The sequence below is a fragment of the Engystomops pustulosus genome, chromosome 1 (assembly GCF_040894005.1).
Source record: "Engystomops pustulosus chromosome 1, aEngPut4.maternal, whole genome shotgun sequence".
NCBI classification, from domain to species: Eukaryota; Metazoa; Chordata; class Amphibia; order Anura; family Leptodactylidae; genus Engystomops; species Engystomops pustulosus.
The window spans coordinates 163,150,261-163,161,075 of NC_092411.1; the positions used below are offsets into that span (position 1 = coordinate 163,150,261).

The 10,815-nt window shown below is 40.3% G+C and overlaps 1 long non-coding RNA gene across 2 annotated transcripts in view; it reads left to right on the forward strand.

Moving 5' to 3' along the window:
• LOC140096773 (uncharacterized) overlaps window positions 1–10,093 on the forward strand; it is a 77,425-nt gene extending 67,332 nt beyond the window's left edge. For both annotated transcript variants that reach the window (XR_011850076.1, XR_011850075.1), the window contains exons 2-3: window positions 8,459–8,679; window positions 9,538–10,093. This is a non-coding gene — a long non-coding RNA (uncharacterized lncRNA). The remainder of the gene's footprint in view (window positions 1–8,458; window positions 8,680–9,537) is intronic.
• The last annotated feature ends 722 nt before the right edge of the window (window positions 10,094–10,815 follow it).

Sequence of the window (10,815 nt, forward strand, 5' to 3'; positions counted from 1 at the left end):
AATAGGTCCCTCTACCTGTCAGGATCCATCTGGTGAGCCTCCACAACTCACCCAGGGGATAATGCAGAGAGATCTTAGGTAATAGCAGTTGTAGATCATGCCTGAATAGGCAATAGTTAATTGACCAATGATGATGCTGCATTGCAAACTAGAGTGTGATTGGAGAGGTGCTACCACCTGACCAGGAGATTAAAACCCCTGGGCAAGGAGGAGCATGGCCTCTTGGACCTCAAGTTCCTTCTCAGAAGCCTGCTCTTTACCACGAGGTCTTTTCTTGGCACATGTTCAGAGTGGTAAACTCCATCTTGGAGTCAAGCCTGCAGAGACAGAGTGAAGAGATCCTATGGACAACCATGCCTCCAAAAACTTATTGTTCAGTACAGTGTACACCTTTAGTCCTGACAACCTAATCCCAGGATCAAAGTCAGGAGACTCAAATCCATAGCTGCAGCTTCCACAAATTGGACACAGCTCCATCCCAGCCTGCATCTACTACCCTCTCCACGACCACTGCAGTGCCAGAATCTGCTGTTCAAGAATCTTAGGCCCCTTCCACACTTGGGTTGCAGATCACGTCAGAGTTTGATCATGATCAAACTGACATTTTGCATCAGAGTTCAATCAATTTTCAGTCAGAGTTTGTTCAGTGTCTCACTTTTTCATGTGCATTTTCAATGCAATTTCAACGCAATTTCAATGCATTTTTCATGCACAGATAATGCGTGTGAAAAGGACTCGGGACTGAGGTCTATCTTTTCTATGACAATTGATGCGTGAAAAACGCATTGCATTTGCTTTGCACTTGCATGTGTCTCAGAGTACAATGCGTTTTTAATGCATCTCCATAGACTTGTATGGTGCGTTTTTCATGCGCGTGACTTGCAAAAGTATAGCATGCTGAGATTTAAATGCACGTTAAAAAAAATGCGCATGTGTGCGTGAAAAAAAATGCAAGTCTGAAAAAGCAAGTTCTGCACGTCAAAAGCATGCGCAGAACACATGCGTGAAAAACGCAAGTGTGAAAGGGGCCTTACTTTCAACCAACAATGGTGCCGAATCCATATTGATTTTCCTACCAAAACAGATGATCATCTCCTGCATTTGGTAAATTGTGGTTCATGTCATGTTTTTCACATTCCTCATAGGTGCCACTCCTGCACAGGGAGAGTGGAGAGTGTGGAGAGTGGGACTTCAATGGGCCTGGAAAGGTGCTGCTTTTATTCAACTGACACCAATGCTACTCTTCAGGAACAAAGAAGGGCTCATTAGTATGCATTTCTTCAAGAGGTATCCTGAACTGCATATGTGTGTGGGGGATTTCCTGCTTGTAAAAGGGACACAATAGATAATTACATCTGTCCTCTTTTATAGGAGAGGGTTAAGGGCTTTTGATCCCTCTATCTGCTGAATTTCAAGAATCTAGCTAGGAGGGAACTGGGTCAATTCATGGAACACCCCTGATTTTAAGACTAGCCATCCCAAGTTTGGTATATGGTGAGAAGTAACGAGATACCACAATGATTGGAGGCATGGTTGTCACATCTTCCAGGGTTTTTATCAAAGTCATCTAGAGTGTACCTTACTGAAAGGAGGGGGTAATGCAAACTTTCCCTTCTCAGATTTAAATTAGTGAATCCAGGGGCCGTCTGTGTCAGTTCTCTGGGGAATTCATATCACATGGATAAGCTGCATAAGCTTCTGTTGAACACCAATGATGTGTATAACTTGAGCTATTTCATTAATAAGGTTATTATTTTTTCTTCCCTTTATTTGTGTAACTGTATTGTATGTACCGTATAATATAATATAAGCCGACACGAGTACAAGCCGAGACCTCTAATTTTAACACAAAAAAATTGGAAAAACCTATTGACCTGAAGCTGATGGTGCGAAATGCATTGGTCACAGGATCCCCAGATATAGCCTGCCAGCCCCTGTAGTATACAGCCAGCCCCCAGTAGTATATAGCCAGCCAGCCCCCTGTAACATATAGTCAGCCAGCCCCCTGTAACATATAGTCAGCCAGCCCCCTGTAGTATATAGCTTGCCAGCCCCCTGTAGTATATAGCCTGCCAGCCCCCTGTAGTATATAGCTTGCCACCCCCTGTAGTATATAGCTTGCCAGCCCCCTGTAGTATTTAGTCTTCCAGCCCCCTGTAGTATACAGCCAGCCCCCTGTAGTATATAGCCTGCCAGGCCCTTGTAGTATATAGCCTGCCAGCCCACTGTAGTATACAGCCAGCTCCCAGTAGTATATAGCCTGTCAGCCCCCTTTAGTATATAGCTTGCCAGCCCCTGTAGTATATAACCTGCCAGCCCCTGTAGTATATAGCCTGCCAGCCCTAACAAAAAGTTAACTCAGTACTCACCATTCCGACAGCCCCGGCAGCTCTTCTTCCATCTTCACGCTTGTGGCAGGTCGGAGATGTCGGAATAAAGGTCGGAATAAAGAGGCGCTGCAGATGGAGCTGTCGCAGACCTGCCACGAACATGAAAATGGAAGAGGAGCTGCCCGGGCTGTCGAAATGGTGAGTACTGAGTTAATTTTTATACCCGAGTGTAAGCCGAGTGAGGAATTTTCAGCACAAACATTGTGCTGAAAAACTCGGCTTATACACGAGTATATATAATGGTATATTATTTTATAATTTTTTTTATCTGACAAGTTTATATTTTATTTATGCATTGTACTTTGAATAATAAAGTTTAAGCATAATAAGTCTCTGCCAGTAGCATTAGAGAATCTAAGTATCTGAAGACAGTTTGTCTGGACTACAAAATTCTGCCTGAAATCAGAGCTGCCATGGACCATTCACAATCTGCACTACCTGCGGTAGTTTCTTTTTTGTGAGGTCTATGAGGGGCTTGGCCAGAATACTGTGGATGGGGACGAAGATACGGTAGTACCCGTCTATTCCTAAAAATGACCTGCTTCCTGGGGGCGTGCCAATTGGCAATGAAATTTACTTTCCCTGGCTCTGGCTTAATTGTCCACCCACCTACCAGATGTCCTTAGTACTGCATCTAAGACATGTCTATGACACTTCCCAGGGTTGATGGTCAGATCAGCTTCATGGAGGTGCTTAAGCACCATGACAGGTAAAGTGCTGCTCTGAAGTCTGGGTAAACACTGCACTCTAGTCCAGGTTTGCAACAGCAAACCCTCCGACTAACTGCTGGTAAGTGGCAGGAGCATTTTTTGTCCCAAAAGGGGTGATACAAACAGACCTTTCATGCGCCTCAGCTGTCATGGGAATATGCCAATACACCCTACTCAGATCTATGATAGTGATGTGCTGGGATCTGGCAAATCGATCCAACAACTCATCTATGTAGGGCATTGGGTACACATCAAAAACTGTTTTCTGTTTCAGCTTCCTGTGTAGTCCTCACAGAAGTGTGTGTCTTGTCTTTTTTGGGGACAAGCACTACTGGTTATGCGTGCGCGCTTTGAGTCTAATGGATCACTCCCATATCCAACATCTCATCAACCTGAGTGTCTTATCTGATTTTCCATGGTCTACCTGTGAAAATGTCAATGAAAGGGGTTAAGTGTCTCTCTCATCTGGGATTTCTGAGATCCAGACAGCTGGGTGGTGATTACTACAGTCTCCATTTTAGGACACGTTCAGGAGTCAGAGTCATATAATGACATATTTGATATCTAACTCTGACACCTGACTCTAACGCCTCACATCGATGAGTCATAGGCTTCTGTAAAGAATACACTGCTATACTTCCTGCCTAGTAGACATACTTAGATAATGGGGCAGATTTACTTACCCGGTCCATTCGCGATCCAGCGACGCGTTCTCTGCGGTGGATTCGGGTCTGGCCGGGATTCCTTAAGGCAGTTCCTCCGACGTTCACCAGGTGGCGCTGCTGCGCTGAAGAGCATCGGAACACACTCAAGTTCACCGGCCTATTCCTAGTGAAGGTAAGTGCAAGTTCCGCGACACATTTTTTTTTAAATGCGGCGGTTTTTCCGAATCCGTCAGGTTTTCGTTTCGGCCACGCCCCCCGATTTCCGTCGCGTGCATTCCAGCGCCGATGCGGCACAATCCGATCGTGTGCGCCAAAATCCCGGGGCAATTCAGGAGAAATTGGCGCAAATCGGAAATATTCGGGTAACACGTCGGGAAAACGTGAATCGGGCCCTTAGTAAATGACCCCCAATGTGTGAGAACGATATCTAAAAATCTTTAGACCTTGTAGTGTTAGAGACTTGTATACCAGATACATTGGGGGATATTAATTATTCTTGATGCACGTTTTATGCCTCCACAAGGATCTAGTGAGGTTTATCTTTCATCTACTTCAAATCTTGGTTTCTATGATATCCCTAGATCTTCTGGAATGAATCAAATTTCTGCCTCGAATGTTGAAGTTTCAGAAGATCATGCTGATATTTGGACTGTTAATTCGTCTAATTCAGATGTTGGGAAAAAAATGGCAAAGGAAAAAAAAATGTCAATCTTGAAAAGAAAATTTAAGTGAAAGGTATTCTCTAGTCCAATGTATATATTTAGTAATGTACATCCAAAACTGTGTTCTGTCAGCACTGTGAGTCTCTGGACCCTCTGGACCACCGGGGGAGATGGTACTAGCCGACACCTGAGACTGGAGTCTAAGTGGCACCTGGTCTTCACTAGAGCCCGCTGCAAAGTGGGTTGGTCTTGCTGCAGCGGGGTACCACCATGTCGTTCCACAGGTGCGACTAGCCTGCGGTGGCTGCCAAGGTAGTAATGTAGGAGACAGTCTGTACCCGGGGTGACAGCGGGAGAACAGCACAGGAAGGCACAAAAGGACTCACGTTAGGATTCGCAGGTGCTGCCACACTGATCAGGAACACAGCAACGGACTGGCACACGGATTAGGAACACAGTAACGGACTGGCACACGGGTCAGGAACACAGGAAAGCAGGATACACAGAAACGAAGGATACACAGGATACACAGGGGAGCTTTCTCTTAAGGAGATGGCTTGAAGATCCGGCAAGGGTCACAGGAAGGGGCAGGAATTAATGTCAGGCCAGTGCCAATTACCAGTAAGCTGGCCCTTTAAATCTTTGCGAGCCGGTGTGCACGCCCTAGGAGACGAGGTCACTCCCCACCTTCAAAAATCTATAACTTTTTTATTTTTACACATAAAGAGCTCTGTGATGTTTTGAATATTCCATGCCTTGTACTGGGTAGTGGTAAAACAATTCCAAATGCAGTGAAAATGGTGAAAAAATGCATTTGCGTCGTTTTCTTGTGGGCTTGGATTTTACGGCTTTCACTGTGCACCCCAAATGAGATGTCTTCTTTATTCCTTGGGTCGGTGACAGAGATACAAAATTTGTATAGGTTTTATAATGTTTTCATACATTTACAAAAATTAAAACCTCCTGTACAAAAAAATTTTATTGATTCCGTGTCATTTTGTGCAACTTTTGATGACGTTTTCAATGCTACAATTTTAAGGATTTTACGACCTTTTGATCACTTTATATAGAATTTTTTATATTTTTCAAAATTTCAAAGTGCCGTTTGGGTCGACTTTGGGTGCTATTTTCCGTTATGGGGTTAAACGCAGTGAAGAACTGTTATTATATTTTGACATATTAGAATTTAAACTTTTTTTTATTTTTACTATTTTTCAGACTCCCTAGGGTACATTAACCCTAGGTTGTCTGATCGATTCCATCATATACTGCCATACTACAGTTTTTTTCCCACCTCATTCATTAAAATGTGCAAATCCCACATTGTAATGAATGGGTTAAAACGAGACAGCCTCATGGCGTCCTTGCGCCACCATCTTTTTATCGATTGCGGATAACACAGGCAAAGACTTTCCGGATAACATCCGCAATCGGTTCTAGCACCAATCGCGGATGTTAACGGTAAGTCTTTGCCGCAATATGCTTTATTCTTTACTCAATAGAGGGAAGTAATGGAAAGAAGAAACGGTAGTGTGAAATGAACCTTGCATTGTCATCAATGGCATTTTTACATTGATATCTTAAACTTTCATTAACCGCGATTCTTTCCTTTTTTTAATGAGGTCAGGAATGGTATTGTGAAGTTAACCTCATGCATTAAATTTTGCAAGTCCACAAAAATCTTTTTTTTTTCTATCAATGGTTGACCATTAGTGTGTTTATATATTTCCTTTTTTCTAACTATATTTTTACTTTTTTAAACAAGGTTTGTATAAATGACATAATTACACACTGCAACGATAAAGTTTTTCATAAAATGTCTTACCAAAAAGCAAGTACTTGTTATGCCTCATGAAATGGAACAGAGTCCTGCAAACAATCATCCATTTTCTTGTGCGGAACATTCTGTTTGTGCGCTATAGGTATGTATGTTCTGTTTTACTTCAATAATGCATATATATTTAAAAAATGACGGACACAGCCAATGGTGTAGCTAACCTTGGTCAGGGTCAAGCCTTAATTACATGTTGTCTAATTATATATGGACAGATGATGTCTTGCCCTCGAGCTGGTGATTCTTTAGCTGCAAGGGAAAGCACAGGGATCAAAAATAACAACAGGGGTTGTGCACTGTGTTCTCATCTATGTGTAGACAGCAATGATTAATGAGTTGCCTTTTTATATAGATGCAGAATTACAGTTTCAAGGTGACCAATGTGACAAATACGGGCTCATTTACTAAGGGTTGCAGATCGCACTTTCGTCCGATTGTTCGCCTTTTTTGGGGATTGCATGGCTTGGACAGGTATTTAACAGATGTAGGTGCTGGGATTGTGCCGCACGCGATTGTTTTTTGGCGCAGCTGCACTGACTTCCATGTAACACAAATTGGGGGGCGGGCCGTCGGACAATCCCACTGATCCGACTGATTCGGACTGAGCGCGGGATTTAACTTTCAAATTGTGTCGCAAGCCCATGCACTTACATGCACCACCAAAAAGATGGTAAACTCTGTCGGACCTGAGCAGGGAAACGATACAGGCAGGATATCGGCCGCACGATCTTAATGAATCGCGGCACAGTGCATTATTGTCAATGAACTCCAGTGGACGGGTAAGTAAATGTTGCTCTTTGTTAGTCAAGTTATTTTCAAAATATGACCTCATTTGCATGGCATTACATTGACAGTTGATTTTGCATTTCCTCCTCATGCTTTTGACATCAATTTTTCTGAACAAAATATACAACCTGAGTTTCATAAACAGCTGAAGACAATCTTCAAATATATTTTTTGGAAATTGACATTATATATTTCGTAGTTTTTTTTAGTTTACTTTTTTAAATCTAGCAGATTTACTGTATACCGGCAAATACCCTTTACAATTTAACCATACTATCCTTATCTCTTCTTATAACATCTTTTTATTAATTATATATTTTATGTTATCTACAATATTTTGCACCTTTTATATGCATTTGTATGTGTTTTTCAGGATAATTTAAAACATGCAGTGTGTGAAAGTGTTTAAAGGACATTACCAAGGATTGTAAATCAAGGATCAAGGATTGTAAACCCAGCACACTGACCTACTGGTGTGTGTTCCCTTTGTTTTTGTTTTGCATCTTATTCCCTGTTTTTTTTTTTTTTATTAGATTATTACATGATGCTCCCAGCATAGGTTTTAATGGTGCTGGGAGCCCCTCAAGCTAATTTACATTATTTGTAAAGGCTTGTATTATTCCAAACCAGGGCATAAGAAACTTAAATAGAAGTGGATTCTGCCAAAAGGAGCATATATTAGTATGTTAGTGTGCTTGGTTTACAATCCTTGATCCTGCTGGTAGATTTACTTTAACCCCTTCCCGACATTTGACATAATAATACTGCATGGCGGGAGGTGCATTCCCGCATTTTGCAGTATTATTACATCATACATATTTAATAAAGTAAAAAAACCACAAAATCTCCAGAAAAAAACTACAAATTTGGTATCGGCGCGTCCGTAACAATCTGTACAATAACGCAGTCAATTTTTCATAAAATCCCTTCACAAAAATGTTCTAAAAAGTAATAAAAGTTATGTGCGCCAAAATGGTACCACTGAAAAGGACAACTCAACACATAACAAATAAGCCCTAAACCATCTCTGTCAACCAAAAGATATTAAAGTAATGTCTCCGATAAGATGGTGATAGGAAAATAATTGATTCTTTATTCTTAAATTCTATAATTTATTCTTCAATAAAATTGTAAAAATATAAATATAAAAACTATATAAATGATGACTGCGCACCTTCCCTTCAATGCCCTGGCGTGTGCCCATAAAGCAGTTTACCACCACATATGGGGTATTGGCGTACTAAGGAGAAATTGGGAATCAAACTATGTAGGGTTTTTTGGTATTTTATTCACTGAGAATTTGTAAATTTTTTGAAAAACACATTCATTTAGCCAAAAAAATTACCTATAGACTTCTATTGCCTTCTGTGTTCTGCAACAATAAGACATAATTCATGATTTTTTGCTACAGATCATTGAAAGTACAAGCCAATGTGAAAACACCCAATGAAAATAATGCCTTTGAGTGTCATCTGTGGAAATCACGGAACCATTGGACCTGACAAACAATGCCAATGTAAAATAGCCGTAAACATTCAGTTTTTGGGTGGACATGGAGACAAAACAGATGATGGCCACAAAATAGAAGAAAAATGGAGACACAACGTAAACTAAATGGATGTGCAACTGAAGGTGAGCTAAAATGCATATGTGAATTCACCCTTTGTTTGAATATCCTTTTAAAATTAGTCTTGATGAACTGCTGAGTGTGTAAATAAGACATAGTTCACACTATAAAATCTCTTAATTCCCTCATTTTTTTTAAAAACAAAAGCTTTTTAGGGATTAACCCCTTTCCGTCGCAGCCCTTTTTCGTTTTTGCGTTTTCATTTTTCACTCCCCACCTTCAAAAATCTAAAACTTTTTTTTATTTTTCCATGTACAGAGCTGTGTTATGGTTTATTTTCTGCATAACAAATTACACTTCAAAATGGTGGTATTTAATATTCCACGCCGTGTACTGGGAAGCGGGAAAACAAATTCCAAATGCAGTGAAATTTGTAAAAAAAAAATGCATTCTTGCCGTATTCTTGTGGGCTTGGATTTTACGGATTTCCCTGTACGCCCCAACTGACATGTCTACTTCATTCTTTTAGTCGGTACGATTACGGGGATACCAAATTTGTATAGGTTTTATAATATTTTCATACATTTAAAAAATTAAAACCTGTACAAAATTTTATTTTTGGGGATTTTGCCGTCTTCTGGCACTAATAACTTTTTTATACTTTGGTATGCATAGCTTTGGAAGATGTTGTTTTTTGCAACTATTGATGACGTTTTCATTGCTATAATTTTTAGGACCATGCAACCGTTTGATCACTTTTTATTGACTTTTTTTATATCTTTGAAAATGGCAAAAAAGTGCCATTTTTTACTTTGGGCGCTATTTTCCTTTACGGGATTAAACACAGTGACAAAACTTTACTATATTTTGATAGATCAGACATTTTTGGATGCGTCGATACCTAATGTTTATATTTATATCAGTTCTAGATCATTGCAAGACCCAAGGCTGTCATGTCACGGGGAGCAACGATCCTCGGCAAGATGGCGGCGGTTGAAAACAGATAACTTAAAAATAAAACAACAAATAGAATTTTATGTCATCTGTTATGTTTGTTTAAGGCATGGATATATGCGTTTTTCTTACCGAAAAAAGGACAGAGTTACTTTTTCTACTGTAATTTATTATTGAAGCATTAAAAGGGTTTTCAATTGAAAGAAAATTCTCACTTTTCAGTCCCCTAGTGATGTTAACACAATAAAGATCATTTTAGCCCTTTTGTTCACAATTTTACTCAGTTTTATTGCTGTTTTAGCTCCTATCACTCCCTAGGCTGGTCAGTGCAAAACTCCGTAGTGTGGGTAGGGACTCTTTAAGCAGACACATTATGATCCATCTTGTCTCTGAGCTGACTATGTGGTTAGATTACCAGGGTACAGGTTTATATAGGCGGTCCCCTACTTAAGGACACCTGACTTACAGATGACTCTTAGTTAAAGAAGGACCCCTCTGCCCACTGTGACCCCTGGTGAAGCTCTCTCAATGCTTTACACTTGTCTCAGACTGCATTGATCAACTGTAAAGTGTCTATAATGAATCTTTATTGATAATCCTTGGTCCAATTACAGCAAAAACTTTTGAAACTAGAATTGTCACTGGGGCAAAATTTTATTTTTGTCTAGATTACAATTATAAAATATACAGTTTCGACTTACATAAAATTCAACTTAAGAACAAAGCTATGGAACCTATCTTGCATGCAACTCGGGGACTGCCTGTATACACTTTCATCTGGTCACACTTCTGAACATTGTACTAGTATCTGATGATGACCTGAGTGAAGTTGGCCCTCTCACCTTGTTCAAATCAAACAAAACTGGTGTGAACCTATCTTGTATGCAATCTGGGGAATGCCTGTATACACTTTCATCTGGTCACACTTCTGAACATTGTACTAGTATCTGATGATGACTTGAGTGAAGTTGGCCCCCTCAAACAAAACTAGTGTGAAACGTTAGTGCTACGTTTGTACAGCAAAAGTTTTTGTTTGCGCTGCTCTTATTTTTAATATATTCATAATTTTTTCCAGACATCATCAGAGTTCATTCATTCCAAAGTTCAATGGGCAGATTTATCAAGTGTCTGAAAGTCAGAATATTTCTAGTTGCCTGTGGCAACCAATCACAGCTCTCCTTTAAAATATTCATGAGCACTGGTAAAATGAAAGCTGAGCTGTGATTGGATGTCATGGGCAACTAGAA